The sequence below is a fragment of the Equus quagga genome, chromosome 6 (genome assembly GCF_021613505.1).
Source record: "Equus quagga isolate Etosha38 chromosome 6, UCLA_HA_Equagga_1.0, whole genome shotgun sequence".
NCBI classification, from domain to species: Eukaryota; Metazoa; Chordata; class Mammalia; order Perissodactyla; family Equidae; genus Equus; species Equus quagga.
This window is the reverse complement of record NC_060272.1, coordinates 109978733-110005253: the sequence shown is the minus strand read 5'-3', so window position 1 is coordinate 110005253 and position 26521 is coordinate 109978733. Positions and strand designations below refer to the sequence as shown.

Below are 26521 nucleotides of genomic sequence, written 5' to 3'. Positions count from 1 at the left end.
CTCTCCCTTGCAATAATATGAACAATTGAGGGTTTCCTAGAAAAATTACAATTATTGTTTAATCGATGAAAATGCTAAAAGGGATGATCTCTTCAAGGCAAATTTTATTTTTTCAATTTTGTTTATATGTATTTTCTATATTTTTAAAAATGAGAATGTTCTCTTTGTATAACAAGAAATTTCCCTCCTTCCTCCAACCTACCTAATCACTGTATAATTGTGTTAGAATAAATTTCATGGTGCTCATAAAAATTCCAGCATAAATTAATTAAAACTAAATACACCACTGTGTGACCTTGGTTAAGTTAATTAGCTTCTCTGAGGCTCAGTTATCTCACCTATAAAGTGGAAATAAATAACTAACTTAAAAGGCTGGTATGAGAAACAAATAGCACAGAGCATAGCACAGAGTTCATGCTCTTAAAATGCTTTCATTTCTTTTTTTTTAAACTGGTTTTTGTGACTTTGAAGAGCAAATGCCTCCACAGAGAAAATCCATACATGTCAGCCATGAAATTGATAATAAAGATCCTCATATGATGTATTTAAACTGTAGTATTACACACAGTCTTTTCTGGGATGTTTTTATAAGTATAGTGTCCCCAATATATGATCTATGTGACCCAGGGTTATTGTTGAAGATTCTGATTCTTTATTTAAATAAAGAATATGTTTCCAAGGTGATTGCCAAAAGGAAAAAAGGCTTCTCCCACATCCACTCTGCCCCATCCTATGCATTTCCTTTTTAAAAAAACAATTTATTGAGATATGATTGACATCCAAAAAACCATACATATTTAATGTATACAAGTTGAGCAGCTTGGAGATAAGTATATATCCATGAAACCACCACCACAATCTATGCCATAAACGTGTCAATCACCTCCAAAAGCTTCCTCCTCTCCTCTTGATGCTTTCTGAAGGGATGGAAATGGGCTCTCCAAGGCGTGTAGATTTGGAGTGCTGTGGAGAACAGCAATTTTACCTGTATGGAAACTAATAATAAAATAGAGACTGGTGAGAAAATACCCCAGATCAGAGAAATTGCTTCATATACTGCAAGAGTGCTGAGGCATTCAACAAAAGAAAAAGGAAATTTCAGAAGAGAACAACAGCACCATCCAAAGATAACAATAGTAATGATGATCAGTGTCCAATCGGAGCATTTGTTGAGTAATTACCATGTGCACTAAGCCAAGCATTTTACGTGCATTATTTTACAAAAGCCCCCAAAAAGTGTCTACTATGATACTCTTTTGAGATGAAAATAGTTAAGTTTTGAAACATTACATGATGTCCCTAAGGTCATACAACTAATAAATGTCAAGGCTGGATTCATCTGGTTCGGGAACCAGAGCACATACCACAACTAGTGTGGGGCAGAAGAACTGCATAGACCTTTAATAAATATCCCTAGCTTAGGGTCCAGGAACGGGCCAATACGGAAAGCAGAGTGTTCCAAACTGTAGAAGAGCGACAGCTTTTGTCCTGAGTCATGCAATAACTTCTGGTAACAATGCCTGATCAGGGTAGCTATTTCTGAAGGAAATTAAAAGGACTGTGAAAAAGTCTGTTACAGGAAGGAATTATAGTAGATGTGTCTAGGGTTAGAGACTAACCTGGTTGGATCTGAAATCTAAGGGATTTGGGGGGAGCCACATTTGCGAAATCTGTTTAGACTTAGTTTTTTTCACTAGGAGTGGCTTGAAGTGGTAAGTATTAGTTTTCTAGGATTCCCATAACAAAATACCACAGAATAAATCCACTATTAAATTTACCTTCTCGCAGCTTTGGAAACTGGAAGTCCATGATCAAGGTTGGTTTCATCTGAGGACCACATTGGAAGGACGTTTCAGGACTTTCTCCTTGGCTTCTAGATGGCCACCTTCTCACTGCTTTGCCCTCAAATGTTGTTCTTCTGTGCCCCTAGTGTCTCTTCTTGTTCTTATAAAGATACCAGTCATATTGGATTAAGCCCCCACACTAATGGCCTCATTTTAACTCAATCACCTCTTTAAAGACCCTATCTCCAAATACAGTTACATTCTGAAGGACTGGGGATTGGAACTTCAACATATGAATTTGGCGGGGGGACGTAGTTCAGCCCACAGTATTGTCTGATAGAAATAATTAGAGAAGGGGGCAGTAGGTCTATGCAAGCTGTGCCCTGTGCAATTCCAGTTGTGGAATGTAGCAGCTGTTGCATACCGTGGGGTTGCCTCCAACTGTGTCCCTGTCAGATCCCATCTGTGAATTGCAAATCTCCTGCAACAGATGCTCTCTGTCAAGTGAAACTCCTCCCCAAATTTTAAGTAAAGGGCACATTGTGGGACCAAGCTGGCAAGTAGTGATGGTACCAGAAGCAGTGTAGGGGCTCAGGGCAAGTAACTGTGATACCACCACTCTTCCCTCCCCTTCATCAAGTTAGCATGAACCATGGTTAAAGGAGGGTTGTTTGTGTTTGAGGGAGCAGAGTGATGTGGCTAGAGAGAATCTCAGTCTAACAGAGAGACAGATAGATCGACACTGTTCCAGAGTTGTTCAGGCTTGCAACGAGTCCTGACTGACAACATTCTCTATTTTGTTCACACAGCGATTTGCTGTGTTGTTTGGATTCTGCATCTTCCTTTTCTGGCTCCCTTATTCCCTGGGCTGCTTTGAGGTAGGTTTTAGAAGGAAAGGGCACATCAAAGGAAGCAGAGATCTAAACAATGGTCCAACCACAATGTTTCTGGTGAGTCACGGCTGGCAGGTGGAGCTATGCAGTGTGCCTTTCCCTCACTTTCCCAATATCTCTTTTGCAGATATTGAGGCTAAAGAACCTCCAGGGAGGATGAGAAAGGGACTCATATATTGGCTTTATGATTGGAATTTAGATTTGTAAACAGGTGCATAGAGCACCAGGCAAGGATGGGAAGATGTATTAAAAGACAATTTTTGCTGGAGTCTTCTAAGAACCGAGAGACAGCCATCATCAAGAGAAAAATGTGGTACATTGGGGCAGACTCAGTAACCTAGCAGGGGCATGAGGCCAGTAACTGTTCCAGGTACGACAGAACTCAAATTCAGCCCAATAGCATCACTTGAATGGTATTTGCGTGCTTGGCAAGAAATATGCTACGTGTGTAAAGTCTCAGTAACTAAGTAAACTCTAAAACATCATGACCAAGCAGATCCACCTGACAGAGCACAACTCACAGGTTACAACCTTCCTCTTCTCTTCTCAGATGACTCCCAGGCTTCCCTGCACCGTGAAAAATAGAGCCCAGTTACTGGAATAATCGGCCAGAATTTGCATCCATGGATGCCACCTGAACCTGGCAGAGACCAGCACAGGGTGGCTGTAACATATCTCCATGCGTCCACATAGAAGCTTCTGTGGCAAGTCTAGAGCCTGTGCGGGGCCTTAATTACCCTGAGGCACTTCCAGCTAGCAAAATTCAGGTGTAATATTTATGTGCTAACAGCTCTTGCCATACACTAGTAAAGCCTCAGCATATTGGGATCGTAATTAGCAAGGGCAAATTTTCTTCCTGCTTTCTTTCATAGTTTTCTGTAGGTGAAAAGATTTCTCCTCTCTCAGCTGTTTTTATTTCCCATCAAAAATAAACTCCTTTTGCTCCCCTTCCTTAAGTCTCATAGGTTCAACTTAGGTAGTTAGGACAAGATTATTGCAAACTAAGTATGAGGGCAAAGAGTAAAGAGGAACCCTGAGCCTAACAAACTCAGGCTCATCGAAATAACTAAGAATCTAGTAAATGGAAAGAACAAAGTGCTCTGATGTAACACTCAGGAAAAGCTGAGCGAGAGTTGGCACAGCATAAGTACTACTCCATGAACGTTAGTTCTTTTTAATGTTATGCCAGGTGCTCATCCTGCCTTTCCAACCACTCCAGGACCTCAAGACCTTGGATTCTGCTAGCTGTTAATACTCAAGATGTTTCACACTAAATTCATTATCTTCTACAGTGAAGCTTCTCGTGTGCCGGCAGGTGGTGGAATCGGGATTTGAACTCAGGTAGTTTGACGCTGAAATTCATATACTTAATCATTATCCTATGCTGACTGTCCAGCTTCGTTAGCTCCCTCCTGTCTCAACTTCTCTAAGTCTGCCTTGTTCCTTCCCATCTCATGTTTTTCCTCAGCCTGGAGGATGAATAGGGAACAGGCTCTGTCCTCCTGGAACTCAGCCAGTACAAAGGAGAATATATTAAGTGGCAAACAAATGGTACAGACAAGTTCCTAAGAGAGAGAAGGAAATGTGTTTTTTAAGGCCACAGTTTTGTTTAGTTTTGTTTTGTTTCCTGCAGGGATTCAAAAATGAACTCTCAGTTCCTCAGGTCTGCCAGAGATTTCTTTCATTCCTGAACTTTCCATAGGCTTCTGATTTATAATGTGTGTTCTCTGCAGATTGTCACAGAACAAGAAACTCGCCTAACCAAACATAATGGAGGCACCAGAACTCTGCTCACATTATTGGGGAGCATCAGCTCGCCTGCCATGGGGTGTGAACAGTCATGCAGAAAAAAAGAAAACATAAAGGTGGTGAGAGACTCCAAAGGAAAGAGCAAACTGTCTTCAACGGCACTTCTAAGAACTGCTTCCTCCTCAGGTTTGTCTGTGTTCTGGTTTGTATGTTGCAGGACCAAGAAGATAAGAAGAAGAGGCTATCTGTGCAGTGTTGCAAGTAAGTGGGATTGGCTTCCAGCCCTGTTTCTTTTATTAATTAGTTTTGTTTCTTTGAGCAAGACTCTGACCTTCTTTAAGACTCAATTGGCTCATTTCTCTCAAATTGATATGGTAATGTCTACCATGAAGATCAAAAGATGAAAGAGATGTAAAAGAATTTTAATTCATTCATGTACTCGACAAACATGTATTGAGCTACAAGTAAGAGTCAGTCTCTGCGGTCTGTGGTTGTGGGAGGAGGCCCATGTTCCAGGACCTGAGCAGGCCGTTGAACCTCACTCCCTTACCTTCCCATGTCTAAGAGGAACCTAATCATGTTTTCTCCCCAGCACAGTGTATTTTAAATTTAAGGAAGAAAAGTGAAAAAAGAAAAGGAAAAGCTTTATAAGGATATAAGAAATGGCTATTGTTTTATCTGTATTGATATACATTTGAAGCCACTTCTGAAGAATCTAGTAGCCTTGTTATCAGCACCACTATCTCTGGAGAGAGATCAGCTCAGTTCAAATCCTACTATTTGTTTCCTATGTGATCTTGGACAAGTTACTTAGCATCCCTAAACTTCCCTTCCCAGTTTCTTTTTAAAAAAGAGAATGCAGATCATATCTATATCAGGAGGTTTTCTAAAGATTAAACAAATTTATTAATGATTATAGATGGGAAAGAAAGTCAGCAAAATTTAATGACTCACTCCAAATCTGAGGCAAAACAGGAGCTGGAATATATATACTCAGCATACTGTGGGCTAAATGCCTTGAAAAATTATGTATTTGTAGTCTCTATATTCTCAAATATATATACATATAAACACATCGCTCATATCACTGTACGCTAAGGGAGTCTAACTCTGAGGTAAAAATCATGACAATGATAGTGATAATAACTACGATCTTTTGAACACCCTGTGCAGGTGGTATGCTAAGTACTTTACATACATTATTACCTATAACCCTTTAAAATATCAATATATACAATTATTATCATCAACTTATAGATGAGAAAACTAAGACACAGAGAATTTAAGCACCTTGCCCAAAGTCGTACAGGTGGTAGGTAGTAGAGTCAGGCTTGGAACACAGGTGGTCTTACCATAGCATCTGAATTCTTAACCACCGTGTAGGCTAAAAATATAATCTCCTCTTGAGCCTTCTGCCTCTGTGGCCTGGCATACCCTGCATCTTGTGAGCCAGATGGAGCCACTTGATCAGTTCCTGGGACAGGCTTCTCAGCCAAGTCCCTCTGCTAGACTTGGGCTACTGCAGGGGAAGTGCAAGGATGTGTCTCAAGTTCCATCCCCAGGAAGGGAAGAGTGGCATGAGCAGGGACAGCTGTGGCAAGGGGGTGGATATGGAGCGGCAGGGGCACAGCTTCACTCTGGAGTTAGCTTCTAGAATTGAGGATGGTGAGGTCGTGGTCAAATTAATTATTCAACAGTGCAGCTGAGGCCTCAAGAGCAAAGAGTTCCCTTTGGTAGGGCCTTAATGAAATGTTCTTCAAATATTTAAAGATGAAGGTGGTCTGATTCTTAAAGGTGGTTCCTCTTCAGGGAAAGTGACCTTTTTGCTCTTGGGGAGACCGATACAAACAGACTTAGAGTGATTAAGTATAATATGAGTTAAAAGGCAGAAAGTGGACAGGTTAACGGGTTAGATAACAGAAAATGAGAACCAAGATTAAGCTTTATTATTATATACTGTAGAAATGAGAGTTAATAAGAAAGGGAGGGAAATAACTGGGGCCGACAGGAAGCTGAGGGCCTCCCCTGACGTCCCCCCTAACCAGACCCTGTTCTTTGTTGGCCAGGAGGCATAAGAGCAGGCAGACAGGTACTCTTCTCTTTTTTTCCATTTTGGTATAATCTTATTGAGGTCATATTGGCTTATAACATTGTGTAAATTTCATAATGCAGTCTATACAGAAACTGCAATATAATAGACAGGTACTGTTCTTTTCTTCTTCAGACTTTGGCCTCTACACCTGTATTTCTTCTCTCCACAGCTGGAGTCTTTCATCTTCATGAGAATTTGGGAGGAGAGAGAACACCTTAGAACCCAGAATATTCACTGACCATCTCAGCAGCTCCAAACAACTGTTCACAGAAACTTCCTCTAACCTGGCCAGCATCCACCTAAACCCAGTTGTTTTATCTCCCCTCCCCTCACCAACTTCTGGGATCACTTACATTTAAAATAGATGATATTTTACAGTAATAAAATAGCTGGCATTTGATAGTGGAACAACCATATAATTTATGGTCTAAACCATGATACTTCTGACAGTGCAAAAGTGTGCTATCATAAACCAAGTTGGTCCTGGACAAATACAGGACATAGGGTCAGTCTATTTATTGAGCATTTACTTTGTGCCAGGCACTGGATGAAGTGCTTTGCAGGCTTTATCTCATTTATTCCTCCCAAAAAATCTTCTAAAGGAAGTGTTATTATGACACTCATTTTATTGGCAAGGAAACTGAGATTTGGAAACTTGCCCAAGGCTGTCATTCAAACCCAGGCAGAAGTGCCGAGTGAGTGCTAACCTGCAAGAGCCACCAGCCTGGGGTCTAACATGGCTCAGTGGAACCATCAGGTGGCCTGTCCATCTTTCGGCCTTGAGCTGATGTCTCCCCTTACCACTAGGAAACCACCTCCCCAGCCTACCACATGCACCAAGTTCACAAGAAGCCGTGAGTGACAACCTAATGGACCAAAATGAATACTGTACAGACCCCTGCAGCCACCTGATTAGGCATCCCTATCATTCCCCTCACAGGCATAGACACTCTTGAAATGTCTCTTTTTTCCTGGGAAGTGAGGGAGAACTTTCCAGAAATGGTTGCACTGTAGCCCAAGAGAAAGCAGAAAGATGGAATGGGAGGGGCTAGTTCTGAGAAGAGTCACATTTCCTTGTAAAATTTAAACACAAATTAATCTTCAATGAAGGCTTTCACCTGCTGAAGAGAAGACCTCATTGTGGTAACTTCAGAAGGCAGGTTCTGGAAAGGAGAAGGTGCCGGTAGACGGAAAAGAAGGGAGGGGACATTAGAATTCCTTTTGTTCATTCATACACTGAAGAGGAGTGTGTGGCTGCTATTCAGCAGCTTTGTGCGCATGGGCACATTAATCCAATTCTCTGAAATTCAATTTCCTCCTCCACATAAAGGGGAAATAAGATGTACTTTGCAATATAGTGGATATTATCTTCTGTAATAGGGTTCAAGGACGTGATCTAGGAAGAGTAGCTGACTCAGTAGCCTGTAGCTACAAGTGTTTCCCATACAAAGAGAGAAGGAAGCTCCCACCCCGTGTTTTAGGGTGAGCACCTGTCCGTGGCCTCTCCGAGCCCAGACATCAGGAAGACCAACCTGCTCTGTATGAGCTACCGATACGCGTCGATGACACATGTGAAGGATAAGGCGCTCCCTAGACCCACTGACTGCAGAGCCTGGAGCAGGTCTCCGCATGTTTGAAAAGCACAAGACCCAAGAAAATGAGAAATGAAAATCTGTCAAACCCCCAAGCAAGATAAGGCTGCATTTTGGAAAATATTTGAGAACCAGATAGATGTAATTTTGAATCCAAACAAGTTCAACCACTTATTAGCTATGCTTTCCTGACCAACTTTCCCAGACCTTGTTTTTTTCACCACTAAAATGGGATAAAATAATAACCAACAGGACAGTTGTGAAGATTAGGTAGAATGTGCATAAAGTCACTATAGCTAATTCAGACATTAATTATGAGTACGTTTTAACTTCATTCTTGCACGCAAGGGAAAAAAGACTCCTGTAGGGCAATTTAAATGTTGTCCTACAGTAGCAACATATTCTATGAAAAGAGAATAGTTATGCAGTCACTGATAGGATAGATATAAAGAGACAAAACTAATTGGTTAAAAGTCACTAAACTCTTGGGGCTGGCCCCGTGGCCGAGTGGTTAAGTTCGCACACTCCGCTGCAGGCGGCTCAATGTTTTGTTGGTTCGAATCCTGGGCACGGACATGGCACTGCTCATCAAACCACGCTGAGGCAGCGTCCCACATGCCACAACTAGAAGGACCCACAACGAAGAATATACAACTGTGTACTGGGGGGCTTTGGGAAGAAAAAGGAAAAAAAAAATAAAATCTTTAAAAAAAAAAAGTCACTAAACTCTTGATTGATAGTCAGCGGACAGTCAACTGAGTGAGTGAGTAAGGAGTTACCCAAAAAGTATATCAAAAAATTGTTTAAGCATTTTATAGGGAAGGATATTTTCCTCCCAGAGGATGTTGTGAATTAAGTTTCACAAAATTTTCTGACCCAGATGAGGTTGCAAACTTCTTTTACCCTGCCCAGCGCAGTACCTGATGTATAGAGATAGTCAGTATACAGCAGGTATGCCTATGGCAATTAACTCTGGGACTGGAGGACCCATGGCAAGCACTTAAGCCTCCAAAATAAAACACAGGCTTCTTCAAATATGCATCAGCAGAAAAGAACTGAAGCATAGATAATGCCAAGCAGGGGGAAATTAAAAGAAAAAATCAGGACGTGGTTTAAAAAAAATGAAATAAATGTTCTAGCAGAAGAATTAAATGATTAAATCTATGAGATTCAGCCCATATTTAATTAGGACTCTTCCTGAGTATGTAGCAACTTATGGTGAAGAGTACAGGGAAGTGGTTTTGGTTTTTATATTTTCCCTAACTTTGAAAGGAGAAAACCTATGTGAGTAAGTAATCGATAATTGCCTGCAGCCTCAGAATGCTGGAGAAGACCATGCGCTACTCCTCTGACCCTGCATCAACAGGACTGCCAAGGATTAGGTCTTGAACAAACAAGCGTATTGTAAGAGCAAATCCTTTTCCAAAAACCTTTACTCTTACAAAAACTCTTGACTTTCCCCCCTCAACTGCTAAATGCAATATCATTATACCACTCTCCTTGTTGATCCTACCATGGCTTGTTTCACTTGGGAAACTCTCAGAATTGAAAATGTGGTCAAAGCACCAAAGGGATTTTTCTGCCCCTATGCCTTCCAGAATGATGAATCGCAACGGTTAAGGTCTTTTAAGTCCACCACATTATTGAACCTGAGCTGGAACTGGGCAGGATGGTGAGATTTCACAGCCATGCCCAGTTTTTACTCCAAGGCGAGTACTTTCACTCATATTTGTGAATATTAATAAACATACATTCCAACTTTTATTAAACAAAGATGTATAACAATCTATCAGTTACTTGCTTTTTGCATGCTTACTGGGAGGTTGGATTTTGCTACTCTAAACCAGTCAGGAACCCGGTGTGACCTCATTGACTGTCAGTTTACTCTCGGTTTGGGCAATCTTGTCTCCATTGTCATCCCAGGTCACAGCGCAGTGCCTGGCAGTGGGTAGGCACTCAATAAATAATTGATGAGCGAATGTGCTGAGTACTATCTAGCTATTTTGAACATGGAAACCAGAGTGCACACCATGTCCCAAAGGCTTCTACTTATCTAGTCCCAGTCCTTAAATCATGGCATTTACTTGAAGTATATAGGAATAAACTTTCTCAAAGTTATGAAGCACACCCCTACAACCTCAACTGGAGTAGTGGAATGCACCGACAATCAATCTTTCTGGCTAAACCTGATTCATTCTCAGAATCCTTCTCAACACAGGGCCTCAGGGAACCACTTACCAATCAGTTGGCATATGAGGGAAAACCTATTTGCTATTGCTACTTGAGAGGGAACATGGCATTTTACTGTCTTGAGAAAAAGAACCAGAAGCCTTTCCAATAGAAAATGTGAGCTCCAGAGGTAAGTGATGCCTACTTTAAATTTCTGCATCTCTCTTGCCCCAGTCACCCTGGACACATGTGTATGTGAACATGTACACTTTCACACACGCAACATACATACGTCCATACAGAACATGTGGGCATATATCCTGCAAACCTACCTCCTGAAGTGTACTTGGAGGCAAGAGAGATGATTCCCGTGGAAAGCCAACAGCTGCATTTGATGGCTTGGCCCAACTTTGCTCAGCCAGCTCATCATGGGTGATTATGTTCTCATTTCCACCCTCAGACTACAAAAGAAGAAAGGTCAGCTAGTCTGGGATCCCTTGTACAGCTGTTACAGATGTTTATGGAAGAATCTGATATACCAAATATTTCCCAGAAGTTAAAAAAGAAAAAGGCTTGTGAATGGGATACTGAAAGCTCTAAATTAGTACCAGAGAGAGAACAGATTTCTTTGTTAACTGACCCAGAACATTAAATTGATTATGTAATTTAACATCACTGTTCTATTTGATAGCTGCCTATTAATACTGCACCCTCCTACATTATAGTCAATTGTAAACTCTAGAGATGGTAGAACATATTTATTTTGCTTGGAATTTGCAATTTTCTGCCGTATGAACTATTAGTAATTTGTAATTTCTTTCTCCAAGGGGAGCCTATTACCCCAGGAGAAATGATGATCACCCTTATTTGAAACGTGTGGTCCTTGGCCTTCTCCTCTTTTCTCATTCCCCTGCTGCAAGTAGATATAGGATTCAAGGAGCTTGAAAATGTACCCATATTTGGAGATGTCCTTTCCAGCCTTGGGAAGGATTGTGCCCTACACAGACTCCCTGTCCTCTATTTCAGCGAAAACCGTGAAGCAAGGGAAGAGGAACTCATAGCAGAGCCACCATTGGCTGTCAAATTGAGGCCAAGGAGCTGCAAAGAGGGTACAGATTCACCTAGGATGCTTGTTAAAAATGCAGATTCCCAGACTCCAGATCAACTGCCAGAATATCTAATCCAGATGATTCTTATGCACAGTATATTTAAAAATGATGCTCATCTAGAGATTGATGCCTAGAGAAGGACTTGATAAGCAGGGTATAAGAACCTTTTATTCAACCGGGAGACTTTTCAGGTAAACCAACCCAATGGTAGGATACGTCATTCTTAGCAGAGCCCTACCTCAGATAATCTCACCCTCACCATGCTTTTTCATTAAAAAAATCCAAGATGGTGTGTTATTCTGCAGCCCAACATACCTTAGTTTCCCTTAAGATCCCTTTAAATTAACCTCAAAATTCAAATTACATCCAAGCCTTTCCAAGGATGATCTTTCCATAGCTGATTATGTGCTGTGTGGGCTGAACCTGTAAAGATACTATTTCTTTCTTTTACTTATTCTTAAAAAAAAAAAAAAAGGCTAAAAACTGTTATACAAATCCCTGCTGGTATTTTCCACTGTAGGTATTATCCTTCTACATTCCATTTCAGCCAGTGATGACGGTTGGGACCTGACCCGAGGCAGAGCTCTCCAAAACACATACCAGCCAAATTACGCTTCCCAAATTCCCAGTAACAGTTGAAAAGAGCTAAGGAGGCCAGGTGCTGGGCAGGAGGATATTTTAGGCTTGGCTGATGGTCCAAATTGGATACTTCCTCTGTCTACCAGAACTATCCATTAAGAAAGAGAGCCGTGTATCTTTCTCTTCACCCTCCCCTCTCTTCCTTCCCTACCTGCACTCCATACTACTCCCAGTTCTGGGGGCCTTGTGTGAAATTATTTTTGTACTATGTAAAACTGCATGTGTGTAATCATTTAACTGACAAAGTGAAGGATCTGAGTGTCAGAAAGGAAGGACTGGTGGCTTGTTCCCCTATCAAGTTTCTTTTGCTTTAGTAAAGACTATGGAACATTGAGACAAAATGAGGACAAGAGTCATTGATGAGTTACACAGGAATCTAAGAACTGAAAGTAGCTCTAAAACAATTATCAAGCTCAGGTGTTGGGACATAGCATTCAAATGCCTTAGTTTTTAAGGTAGGGTCATTCAGTAGAAAGAAAGCTGGTCTCCATTCTCCCAGTACTGAGGGCTTTTCTAGAGAGTGCAAGAATCCTCCTTTATCTTCTATATTCCACGACATCCTTGAGCCCAATCAGTTTGTTCCAACAATATGCTTTCAATTGTCCCCTTTCTCTCCATCCCCACTGGCACAATTTCAGCTCAGGTCCTCATTAGCTCTTGCATTCTCTTTACATTTCTTACCTGCTGAATGAAACAGCCCCTGCTCTCTCTGCCTCTGGTACAATCCCCTCCAGTCCACACTGCTGCTGATATCTTGTAACACAGTTTTTATCATGTTCAACCTGAACGCCTTGGGTGACTCTCTCGTTGCTCGAAGAAAAAAGCCTAAACTCCTTAGACCTTCATCAAGTTCCAAAACACCTTTTCAAGCTTATCTCCTAAGATCCTTCTGCACACCTTGTGTTTCTGCATATCCAACACCTCAGTCCTTCCAGAGATGCTGTTCTCTCTCATACTTTCACAGTTGTTTCTCTATTGAATGCCCTTCTCACTCCTCTAAGCATTTTGAAATGTGCTTAAGGTCCAGCTGAAAAATCACTTCTCCTGTTGTTTCACTGATTTACTTGGTAAGAATTAACCCCCATTCTCTACTTCTATTGTATCTATTTTCCAATTGACTTCAATATGTCTTATGTTATAGTTGTTTTGTTTTCTGTCTACCTGCTAGACCATAAGTTCCTATGGTTATGGGTGGGCTTGTTCATCCTTATACCAGCAACAGTGTCCATCACAGTGCCTTGTCCACAGAACAGCTCAATATATGTTGGTTTGTGATAAATGAATGATTCATGCTCAAAGCAGGCAGTTCCTCTCCACTGCCTGCATAATTTAGTTTTAATTTTCACTTCTGCAGAAAACCTGTAGGATAGAAAAGAGAAAACCAGCCCAGGGTGGAAGGCAGTGGAAATGTTTGAAAGACACCTGCCCTTGGAGGCCTATCTTCATTACACCCCACGAGACCCACACAAAGACCCTTTTCTGTTGTCTCTCTCACCTCCTTCCAGCTTCCAGACTTCTTTCATATTCTTATCTCAGTTGCACATAGCTTCTTGGAAGTGGTTTTATTAAAATGTATTTGAGGCAGTTGCTGATCCATTAGCACCTTCTTGCATCCAGCTGTCTCAGATAAGCACTGAGAGACTTTTATTTTTCTCAATTAAGAAAAGTTGCAGTTCCAGAGACAACTGAGAGGGGTCTGCCCAGGATGCAGTAACACCACGACAAAAATGACACAGTTGCTATGCCTTGGTAGCTACTATTCATGTAGTTATACTGAAACTTTGAGCCTGAGCCAGGGGAACTTCTCCTGCAGCCACCAAACCTCCCTGGTGGGGTCAATAGTGGGTTCTAGATCCTGAAGATCAACTAGAGGATTCACCTTCAAAGCTGAAGTAAAAAAGCAAGAAGTTGAGAGCCAGCCCTGATCATCTAGTGGTAAAGTTCAGCGTTCTCACTGCTTCAGTGGGCCGGATTCATTTCCTGGTCACGGAACCACACGACCTGTCTATTGGTTGCCATGCTGTGGCGGTGGCTCACGTAGAAGAACTAGAAGGACTTACAACTAGGATATACAACCATGCACTGGGGCTTTGGGGAGGAAAAAAAAAGAGGAAGACTGGCAACAGATGTCAGCCCAGGGCGAATCTTTCCCCTGCAAAAATACCCCCAAAAAACAAAAGAGCAAGAAGTTGAAAGATCCAGGAGCAAAATTACTACAAATCACAAATATTTCTAGTTCTAACCATGCTTGCTCTCAAAGGAGGGTGGGTAGTATTAAGTACAGGACTCTTGCTTCTGCTGGGGATCTTGAGGGATTTGGTACTAGAGTTTGGGGCAGTAATCCGGGAAAGCTCGGATACTTTTCATAATAGAAAGGAGAGAATTGAGAGTTCCCAGAGAGCCGTCCATATGGTAAGAAAAGAGGAAAAAAGGGAGAGGAGCAAAAGGAAGGAAGTGAGAATGTAGTGGAAGACCATGTTCTCTGTCACTTGAGAAAATTTCTTCGTGAACATTCTAAATTTCTCACCCCAGTCTGAAAATGAAAGAATTAGAGTTAATATGTACAGAGTCAAAGACAGTCAAGACAAGGGCTTGGACAAGTCTCCCTTCAAAGGCCAAGAACCTTTAACCTTTGCCCTAAGAAAACTCTTAACCTGAAAAAATGATGGGCTTGATAAATCTTTGCTAGTATTCTCGAAGTACCAAACAGTGCTATAATTTGTGTTCTTTGCAACAATGAAAAAGATGAAAACTATGAGATATCTACAAGTTTATTTACAGAATCTTATCTCTGTCCTGAAATATTGTTCATGTTTACCATTTTGTAATATTTTTCTCAGAAAATAGGGAGTCCATACCTCAGAGACCCAGACAGCAAGGAAGAATTGTGATTGGATGTCATTCCTGTCAATCAACTCGACTTAAAAATGGAGTTGGTTGACTTGCTCCTTGGAAGTTGTGTTGATCTTATATTCCTCATGGCTTTGCTGTTGCTGAAATCTTTTAGTCTGTTCTCCTAACAGGGGAGATAAGCCTCGCCTGTTTGAATGTTTGAAACAAAGACCCAACCCTCTCTAGCAGAGTCCTGACAAACCAGGATGGAAAATATCTTCTCATTAAGTTGATATTCCCTTGAGTTAAAAATAAAAGAAACTTTGTTAGAAAAACCCTTCGATTGAGTCTATCTCAAACATTTGTTCCCAGCTTTAAGAAAAGAGCCAACTAATTAATTTAGGGCCTGGCAAGAAAGGAGTCTCACTTAACACTTGGTCATGAATGCTCTTCAACAAGCCACAGGGCAGTTGCCTTAGGAACTCACCAGACACCTTGGGGCTTTGGACGCTGTAATTCCTGGGATTGAATCAAGCAAGTCTAGAAATCTTTGGGAGAAAGAGCCCCAGCTGACATCTAGGTTACATGAAGAAGATTAAGGGGACATGAAAGAGAGGCAATTATGGCAGAACAAGAGAAAAGGGGGCAAATAGCAATCATTAGCCAGCAATACAGACAATTTAATGTAATACAAGAATGTGATAGATAAAGGGGAGTTTCAGAGATAGACGATAATAAGATTTGGGAAGGGGTTTGAAGGTCAAGAGTAAGATTTTGACATGTATCTCTTGTTTCTCTGGACCTCTCTGGCCTTTGGGACATTTGAGTAATTGTGTGCTAAGCTCGTTGCCAATTTGGCTGTTGGTACAGCAGAGCCCTGTGACCTCTCTTTTTCCTGTGACCCTTCAATCCCAGAGGCCCCCTGGATGGTTGTATTCAGTCTTCCTCCAAAGGTGAAAGAGAATCTTTCTCTCTCTTCTGATCAAGCTCGCCTAAGATAGACTTCACAGCATTCGCACCTGGGCACTGAGGGTAAGGACCCTGGGGATTGGGGGCTGGGGTGTGCACTGGTTGTAAAATTCCTCAGCAAGGCTAGGGAAGTGGTGCTTCTGGCCTGCCGACTTCCCCCTTCCTGGCTTTGCTGTGTGCAGCAGACGCCATTCCCTATCCAGTTGCTGACATTGTTCTGAAAAGCTTGACCTTGTCACATTTTTTTTTTTGTCTGAAGCTGGACTTAAGATGGCAGTGTTCATCCTGAACCTATGCCTGTACACTGGCACAAGTATGTACATGTGCACACGTGTACACACACACACATCTTATAAATAACATAAAGGCAAAGAGTTCCATATTCCACGTAAGGTGATTATTCTGAATCCTCCCTGCCCATGCTTTGTGCATATTGTTCTATTCCAGCATCTGGCAGTTTCTTTTCCTTCATGTCTTGGTTCTGGACACCTTCCTTCATCACCTTCTTTTCTTCTCCTGGACTCGATGATGGCTTTGCCCCCTGGGGTATGAGTCCTCAACACTCCCAGGGTGTATCTGATCTTTTTCCTCTGGCTCCTCACACTTCTGGCCCCCCAGGCCTGTCGTATGTTTAGGGCCCCAGAAGGATGTTAGGTGACTGCACAGACTTTGCAAAATTTTGTACTCACAAGGGTGGTATTACCGCTGTGGTAAATAAAAAAGGATGTTATCCAAACACATTCTCAAAATGAATCTCAACACAAGAAGAAAAAGAAGAAAAAAAGAAAAGAAAGTTCCAACATGCTGCGGACTACAGATTGCATAGACTCTACTATCTGTTACTTGGAGCCAAGCTCAAAAGATGCCTTTGTAACCTTTTTTAAGGTGGCACTTAGGGCCTTTTGAATTTCTCTTTCAGAATAGAAAATACCATTTCAAAATCACTTCAGGAACCACCAAGCAGGTTAGAACCCGCAGACTGCAGAGATCCAGGGACAGGAACCACCTGAGACAAAGAATCTGTGTGTGAAGATGACAGAGAAGCGAGGGGTGAGGGTGGACGATGTGGTTTGAGCAGAACACTCAGGGGAATATTGAGAATTCAAAAGCATTAGAAATAGCAGGATTCCTGGGCCTCAGAAAACCCACCAGTCGCAAGAGGCAGTGTTGTGAGCCAGGAGAGGGCGCAACTCAAGAGTGGGGCTCCCTGTTCAGGTCCCAACTCTGCTGCTCCCCAGCTGCATGGCCTGTGGCAGGTTCCTTAGTCTCTGTCTCCCTCGATGTCCTCATCTGCAAAGTGGAGAAAATAATAATGAGGGAGGGCCACCTCAGAGGGTTGAGATGAGGATCGGGTGAGCAGATGTATGTAAAGTGCTCAGCCTGCAGCTTGACACCAAGTAAGTGCCACATCCATATTGGTGAGGAAAGTGGTTAATGTGGATGAGGACACTCACCAATGTTGATGAGGAAGGGCCCACAAATGTGGCAAAGAGTGAAGGGGGGAGGGGGCAGGAGCAGAAACCCTGCAGCTGTGACTGTTAGGGAAATGAGAAGTGCCCCAGGACCTCAAGATTTCACTTTTCTCTCTCTCATTCCGTAACCCCTCCCCTCCCATCCTAACTACTCCACCACCACTGCAGCCTCTGAAAATCTTATCACATGGGACACTTTTAAGTAGCTTGCGGCTCCCACTTAGAAACTCCAGGAAGTGTGTCTTGTCTTCCCAAACCCCTCCCTCTATTGGGTCCTGTGCAGTGAGGAACTGCTTCCCCCCATACTTAGAATGCCTATCCTGCCAGGACCTCCGAGGGACAGAAGTCACTGACAAATTCTCACTAGGAAGCCAACGGCTGACATCAAGCTCATTCTAGATAGGAGCCTTAGATGGGACACCTGAGGAATTGGCCCCTGGGCCTTGAGATAAGAAGACAAGAACTTTAGGGTTCAGAAGGGGGAGCTGCCAAAGTTGAACAGCAGAAAGCTTCCGAAGAGAGCCTGAGGCCAGCCTGCCCAAAGCAGACAGCCAGAATCCACTGGGCTTCGGGGCCAGTCAAGCCTGCATTGGAATTCACGCTCTGCCTCTTTTTTGTGTCCTAAGAAAAGTTCCTCTGCACCTTAGAAGGCATCAATTTTCTCCTAAAATAGGTCTAATAGTAGCGTCTACCACAGAGAGCTTGCTGATACAAGGATTAAATGAGATCACATCAGAAAAGTCCCCAGTTCTGTGCCTGGCATTTAGTTATGTCATTTTTCTCCATCTCCAAAATTCGACCCTACCTCCTCCATCCCCCTACCTCTCTCAGCCCCCTTCATCGCCCATCCTTGCCTTGGCTCAATTGCCTCTGATTCAGTTTGCAAACTCACCAACTCTTTTCAGGCCCTGCTTAGAGCTCTTCAGTCCAGTGGACTTCAGCTTTTGAGAGTTGGTTCCCAGCAAAGTTATCCATCGAGACTTGATTGAGCCCAGGCTAGAGAAAAAGGTGAGACTCTAACTGCTTGCACCTGTACATCGCCCTAGACAGTGTCACTCTAGTAAAATTGTCACTCCAGCCCTCCTGCCGCAGAGTTTGTGGCAACCATTTGCATGGTGAAGTGGGCCCATTTCTTTTTTCCTGTATTAAATACCCACAGGCAATAATACTCATTATAGGCCAATGACTTGGAAAATGTTATTATTAAATCAAAGCCATTTACAATAAGGGAAAAAATTTGTCTGCAACTATAAACTCTGTTGCTTATAGCTGGGCATTAAGAAAACAAATGGTGGCCAGGTCCCTCGTGCCCAGCGCTCCCAAGCTTAATCCCATAGCAGGTCCTCTGGGTCATGCTGGAAGAGGGGAGAAAAGAAACCCAGGAGGAAAATTCCGGGGAGATGGATGGTTTCTTGTAGGAGAACCGACTTGGGGGCAGTGGCACTGGCATGGGAGCATGATGGCCTGGCTGTGACTCAGAGTGCACCGTCACCTACCCAGTTTGTTTTCTAAAAGGATATTAGGAAGGTTTAGCTCATATGGGGCCCCTATTTCCTATTCGAGCATGGACACACCTGGCTAGTGATTCCAGCTGTATCACTGCCCCGAATAAATTTGGACAGGTGACTTGAAGCCTCCGTTTCTACCCCTCAGGGTTGTGATGAGGTTTCAGAGACTTTTGGATCAGAGCCTATTTTATGAAGTTGTAGCTATGCCTCAGATTATAGATTTTGGGTCTTAGAAAGAGTTTGTGCCTTGTCTGGCTGGGTTTCAGTGACTCTAGTGTGTGTCACGGGGTCTGTACGATGGTGGAGGCTGATGACACTCACCTGTGACATGCTTTTCTCCCTCTGTTGCCCAATGGCCCAGACACTGCAGCCAAGACCGATCTCTGCTGAGTCCTCAGGATCCTAACCATGGCTGCTAATTAGACTCTGGGGACTTAAGGGGGATATTGCAGCCCTTCCTTGAACCAATTAACTCAAGCTTTCTAGAAGTGGAGCCCAGACATCTACATCTCTATCTATTTCTATATCTATCTATGTCTTTATCGTGTGCGTGTGTGTGTGTGTGTGTGTGTGAGGAAGATTGGCCCTTAGCTAACATCTGTTGCCAATCCTCCTCTTTTTGCCTGAGGAGGATTATTGCTGAGTTAACATCTGGCCAATCCTCCTTCACTTTATGTGGGATGCTACCACAGCATGGCCTGACGAGCAGTGCTAGGTCTGTGCCTGAGATCCGAACCAAAGATTTGAACCGGTGAACCCTAGGCCACAAAAGCAGAGCATGTGAACTTAACCACTATGCCCCCAAGCCAGCTCCCCATCTCTATATTTTTTAAAACTCTCTCTACTTATCCTTTGGGAATCTTTCAGAGGATTTGTTACCTGAACCCCATGGTCCATGGTCTGATACAGCCTGTACATTTATCTGTGAAAGTTTAACCAAGTAATTGATGTGATGCCTTCCACTGTGGAAGCCTTCTAAACTACTGGAATAATTTTTATTTAACTAGGTTTCCCCTAGAAAAGAGAATGGGAAAGACTCTGGTCATTTCATGTTGTTCTAAGACAAAAGAGAACTAAGGTGCTGGAGTGATATTGAGATTCTTGGATTCTGGGGTGAGCAAGAGGAAGGGTAGAATTGCAAAGGGTGAAGCCTGGTGCTTTCTGCATCTGCAGGCAAGAGGTCATTGTTGTCTGCCTATCATGTGCTAGACACTGTGCTGCGTGCTAGAGATTCAGCGGTAAACAAGCCAAGTTTTCCCTCACTAAAGGAATTTATAATCTAGTTCAACTGAGTTCACAGTGGGTGGTTCAACTGAGGCATAGTCTAAAGAAGTGAGAAAGGGGCAGAATCCAGCTTTAAGTTCAGGCATTGAGAACGAGAAGGATGGAGAGAATATGTGTTCTCCAGACCCTGTTTTGAAGGTCTGCAACATGGAGGGACTGATGGAGATGTAGACATTGCCCCTGTCCTGTGTTATGTGGCAGTCAAGCATCCCTCACAGCGATCAGTGGGGCAGTGAAAAAGCAGAGCATCCAGCTCAGACAGGGGGAAGGCAGGCCAGTGCTTCCACTCAGGCCTGCTTCTCTAGGTGATCTGGCTGTTCCCAGCCTCCAGCATGTTTTCTATCCATCCCATTCCTCTAGGGGTGATCTAGGGAAACGGAACCCTGCATGCAGCCTCTCCATCCTCGCTCCTTTAAGTAACCCCAGCTGCTGACACAATGCAGGCTGGAAAATCTTAATACCTACGGCAGGCCTTCAGCACATCTCCACTAGCACCCACTGTGTGGTCTTGCTCCTTGCTCTATTCTCTCCTAGTTCACACTCCTCCCCACATTTGACTCCGTTGCCCAGTTTACACTGTTCACTGTGCTTCAGCAACCCTCTCTCATGTCTCCCATTGATGAATCAGTCAGTCAGCTCTTTCCACCCCACTGAAATGCTTGGTATTAGCCCTCTAGTATCAACACTCCTAGCACCTCCCTAGCCACAGGGCTACCTTAGTCCCAGAGTCTGGCCACCTCTGTCTGGGCCTGTTCTTTGCCATGTGATCACATCAGTGGCAGAAACTGTGAAAGGGAGGCAAAATGAAAGCTTCTGGTCAGGAATCAAGAAGAGGCTTCTCTCTGCCTTTGATGTTGATGAATTAATAATACGACAAATAGTGGGATCATGAGCAATGATCTGTAAGATGTATAAAGAAGCCTATGAAGCTTAGAACTGAACCCTAGAGGGCATCACCATTCACTCTACGAATTCCCTCATTCTATGGAAGATCTTACTGGAGCCCAGAGAAGTTCTTTAATCAGGGTTGCATAGCTTAGGAAAATCAGTTCACGGGTTGACTAAAATAGAAATCCTTCAGAATCTAAAATATCACCTCTACCTACTTAAAACAAAAAGATTATACCTGTTAAGCCCCATACTTGATAACTTTAGGGGGCACCAGTTACGAGTTTGGTCTCCAGAGTCCCTTTTGCACAGTCTACCATGAAATGGTTCTCTCTAGAGCTGTACTACAGAGCAGAGGTCCCATTTAGATGGAAATTGTACAGCAAGATTGGAGGGTCTTCAAGGACTTTTGCTTTGGTTATATTACCAGTGGTCTAGGATCTGGCTCTCAGGTTCCCACTCAGAAACTAACTCTTGACTTAGGAATGCTGACTCACACTAAGTCACTCACATAGGTCTGGAATATATAAATCATAATGCCATTTCTACCACTTATTATCAGAAACATAAAATCAAGCTGTTAAGGCAGGTCCCCGATTTGGCAAGAGGAATTAAGGACAGGGAAAAACATAGTCTAGTTGGATTAAGATCTTTCCAGACCATAAACACTAAAAGGAGTATAATACTCCATCCATAAATGATTGAAAATAAAATAAATCTGCTTTTCCCACAAAGATGATGTTGAGATATATATATGTATTTTTAAATATCAAATTCTTTCCAGAAATCTTTTTCTTATTGCTCCTACAATACTGGTGCCTGAGCTGACTTTTGGGGAATCCAGTAGTAAATATTCTCATCCCAGTCTTCCAAAACCCACACACAGGAGCCAATGGAAATGAAAGATACACATGTATTTGGGATCAGTGAACACAGAGAGAAAGAACGGTTCATAGCATCCATGTCTGCTTAACCCACGACTTTGATTTAGAGAAGAGTCTCCTGGGCCAGGCAATCTGTCTCGGGATATTGGTGGCTGATGTTGTTACTAGTTTCCAGGTCTACCCACACTTAAATTACTATCCAAGGGAAGCTAGAGGGCCGAATAGAGTCTTAGCACCTCACTCTGTTGAACAGGATGCAGACCAGAGTAGAGACACCATTTAACCCGAGTTCTACCTTGCTCATATCATTAGGAACAGGACTAGGCCTCGCTGGGACATTTCCCCATTATGATTACAGCACACATTGCATCTTATTTCTTATTTAATTATGTATTTTGGTGTTTGAATGGACCAATAAGTAGCAACTTCTTCTGAGTCCAAATTAAATGAGAAATTAGACATAAGAAAGTGACAGATGGAGATCAGAATGTCAGTTTTTAGTACTGATAAGCTGATCGGAGATAGTGGCTGTAAATCTGTGGCCCAAAGCGCTCATTACTATTCCCATCCCATTTTCTGCCTCCCAGTCAAGTCCTCGGGACAGCTCCCCTGAGGGAAAGTTTGATTCCGCAAAACAGACATAGCAAAGATTGCTGTCTGACACTGGTCCAGGACGTTGAGTATTCTCAGCTTCTCTATGGAGCATATGTTAGGGAATGTACCTTATCTGTTAAAATTTTGCTTTTCTTTTTCTCCTTTGTTTGGGTATAGTGTCTTGTGCGTGTGTTTGGATAGATAGATTATAGACATAAAATTAGATTGGGTATAAATATATACCTATAAAATTAGATTGGATATGTATATATTTGCTTTTGAACGAGTTGTTTCTCAGACCAGTAACTTGCAGGAGTGTGGAAGAACCAAGGCAGCTTTCCAAGCTAGCAGATTTTTACAACAAAAAGCTCTCAGTTATCACAAAGAAGAAATCTGATTTCTTCAAATATGATTTTTCTATACTACTTCAGGCAACCTTGCCTCCTCTGCTTCTCTTAAAACAGTGGGTGAAGGAGAGGGCTTTTGTCTCACTTTGGTCTTCTCAACCTCCATACCCTCCAGAGATCAAGGAAAATAGTTTTGAGCCCTTGGTGCATTCCGCCCACCATCAGTAAATAGTATCATTGTGGGCAGTATCTGAGACCTGTTTTGGTGGGCTTTCTTCCCGCTGAAATTTCACCTCAGCTGGTTTCTACTTACCCTTAGAGGGCTTCAGTGCAAAATCAGCTATTTTTGGTTTCCTTTGAAAATATTTTGGAGTCTCTCGCCTAATTTTACTAAAAATGGTGTTTTTAATATTTTCCATTCTTTTTGCTGCTTTTGGATGGTCTCCAAAAGAAAGGAAAACTGGTAGATCTGTTCAGCCATTCTTCAGTCTTAATGTGAACAAATAGCCAAGGACTACCAGACATTTGAGGAAAGGGCTAACATAAAAGAGAAAGATGGAAGCAAAGAGAAAAGTAGAAGTAGTCTTGAAGAAACAGAGATAAAGAGTAGAATAAAACTTAAAAGAAAAAATTCCTTGGAAAGGTAAGAGAAAATACCACATCTATAAAATAGCACCAAGATGCTCTATGTAGAAATAGCCAGAGAACTATAAAAAGATATTGAAAATTAAAAATTAATATTGGAAATTTTAAAATTCAAATACAACAGGGTATTTCCTGTAAGATTTTCCAACTTTGCTGTAAAGTTCATAATTTTTATTTAAAAAGATGGGAAAAATTCAACACAGGAACTCAAATGGAAAGTTGAGGAAATTTCCTAAAAGGAAACGAAAACAAGGACAAAAAGGACAAAGACCAGAAAGAATTTAGGGAATCAGCTCAAGCGGCCCAATGGCTGACTAATAGATATTTCAGAAAGAAATAGAAAGAAAGAAAAGGAAGGGGGGAAATGATTATAAAATGATACAAGGGAAGCTTTACAGAGTCCAAGGGCATGAACTTCAGATTTGAGTGCCTAGCAGCTGATGAAGACAGAGCTATACCAAGGTACCCTGTTCCAAGATTGCAGATCCAGCCCTAAAGAAGCTGGCTTAAAAGTCTGTGTAAAGGAAAAAAATGACAGTTTGCATAGCAAGGATTAAAAATTCAAGATGGCATTTGACTTTCTCAAGCGCAACATTGGAAGCTGGAAGATAACAGAGCAATGTCTTCAAAATTCTAAAGGAGAATGTTTTTCAATTTAAGATACTCTACTCACACAAATTAACACTCAGGTGTGAGGGGAGAATGAAGATGTTTTCAACCAAAGTTTTCCAAAAAAATATACCTCTCCTAAACCTTTCCCCAGGAAACTGTTGGAGGAGATGCGTCCCATCAAAAGGAGGGTCTAAACTAAGAAAGAGGAAGACATAGATCAAGTAAGAGGGCCTCGGACACGAGATACGCGAAGGGATTTCTCAAGAGGATGGCGAAGGAGAGCCGTGGAGCAAGCAGGAGGCAGAGGGTGTGGGCAGGATGTGGAACTGGTAGGTTTATTGCTTTGTTTGACTCTTCTAAGAATTTTACAACCTAGAAGAGACTCTGCCAATGATTTAGCCATAGAAAGAGAGGGAAACCAATATCCCACCCAACCCTCTTGCCAAAGCAGTGATTAATTCCAGGGAAAATAGAAATTTTACAAGAAGTGAAACCCAATCATAATACATATGGCAGAGTGCTAAATAAATCTACATAGGCAAAATAATGTAAAAACTGAACTTTGATTTAAATGAAAATAATCTTATCGAAACCATCGCTCCTTGTCCACCATTTTCTATACCCCCATAGCTGTTACCTATCTGAGAGTGTATATCTGTATTTGTTTGGTTTTGTCTGTCTCTCTCACTAGAACATAAGCCCAATGAGGGCAAAGATTTGATCTATTTTGGCAACTATTTTATCCCCACATTGCCTAGAACAGTGCTGAGTACATAGTATGTCTCAGTAATTTCTCCTAAATTAATTAAATATAAATTTAGAAGGAGTGGAAGTGTGTGTGTGGGCATATGAAGTGTTAGAAACCTAAATCTTTCCTTACATCATGCTCAAAAGATAATGTCTAAAATAAAACAATCAAAAACAGAGAAGTAAACATGCTATATGGCAATATGAAGGTGACTAAGCATTACAGGTGGCTCCTCTGCAGAGGTGACAGGCCTGGGACAGGGGCTGCCATTTTTGTTCTAAGACGTAGCATTATTTGACATGGAAACCTGGTGCATGTGTTACTTTGATAAAAATATAAATAAAAAAGACAAGCAACTAGGAAAGGTTTAACACTCTTATCTCATACATATGTAAGATCTATGTTTCTTTAAGAAGTGAAGAGCCTCATAGGAGATATTAGGTTTGCTTGGTAGATAGGATTAATTTCTAGGAATGTCAAGTTAAATTTCTATTCTGGCTGGGAGCAGCCAACTTCTCGAGAAAGATCAGTGGTTACCAGAGGAAAAGGGGGTGGGAAGAGGGTGAAAGGGGTAAAGGGACACATGTGTATTGGGACAGATAAAAACTAGACTATTGGTGGTGAACACCATGCAATCTTTACAGAAACTGAAATATGATAATGTACACCTGAAATTACACAATGTTAAAAGCCAATATGACCTCAATAAAATTGAAAAAAAAAATAAATATGATGTCTATGTTCAATATCTTTGAAATTCTTCTTCATACCTAGACTCTTTCGAAAATCAAATTGAAGAAGAATGGCAAGACAGGACTGTGCATATCTCTGACTCGGAGCACTTCTAATTTTCTGAGGTGTGAGCTTTAACAAGCCATTTAACCTCCCTGAGCCCTCTCAGTTCCTTTATTTAAAAAATGGGGGTGATAATATGCACTTCATTGGATTATAGCATTTATCAAATAAGATATCTCGGTGAAATCCCAGGAGAAGATGGATATTTGATATCTGCCAGTTTTCCTTCCTTCTCCTGTCTTCTCAGGACTGATTAGGATCATGGCTGAATTAGCTAATCAAAAACCAAATTTGTTTGCCATACTAGCACAGTATTTAAGCTTCTCTAAGTCTATAAAGAGTTTGAGGAAGTTTGTACTTCTTTCCACATCATTGGCTATTTCCATGCGCATGCATGGTCCATATTTGTCAGTGTCTGGGAAGGGACAGTTCATTCACAGCATTGTTATTTATCATGAAGTCTGTCATGGGAGAAAGAGGACAGTCCTGCCAGGCATCAGTCATCTGTGCATTCCCCACAGCACCTAACATTTGCCTAAGCGCTCAGTAGGTGCCCTTGAACTTGACTTGTACATGAGACTGGTCAATATGGACGAGTTTGGAGACCCTCTGGTATTCCTGTCCAGGTGTCATTTGGGACAGGGCCAATTCAATTCAACTACAAATGTGAGAAGATATGTTACTACGTCAAATATTGAATTAACCAACTTGTTTGCCAAAGAGAGTATAGAGACTCTCTGGCTAGACCCTGCGTAATGAATTCTCTAATGGACCTGCTAGATTCTCTACAAAGGTCAATTTCTGCCTCCATCACAAAGCCTTGGGAACGGTCCCCCGGGTTGTCCCCAGTAAAGGAAGAGAAGTCTTGTATTAATGATCACAGTGGCAGGTTCACAATATCACCTCCTCCCTGGGA

The 26521-nt window shown here is 42.1% G+C and overlaps 1 long non-coding RNA gene across 1 annotated transcript; it reads left to right on the top strand.

Moving 5' to 3' along the window:
* Positions 1-3953: 3953 nt before the first annotated feature.
* LOC124240687 (uncharacterized) lies at positions 3954-6970 on the top strand. The gene is made up of 3 exons (XR_006888983.1): positions 3954-4018; positions 4411-4687; positions 6688-6970. It is a non-coding gene; the product is annotated as an uncharacterized LOC124240687 (long non-coding RNA).
* Positions 6971-26521: the final 19551 nt, after the last annotated feature.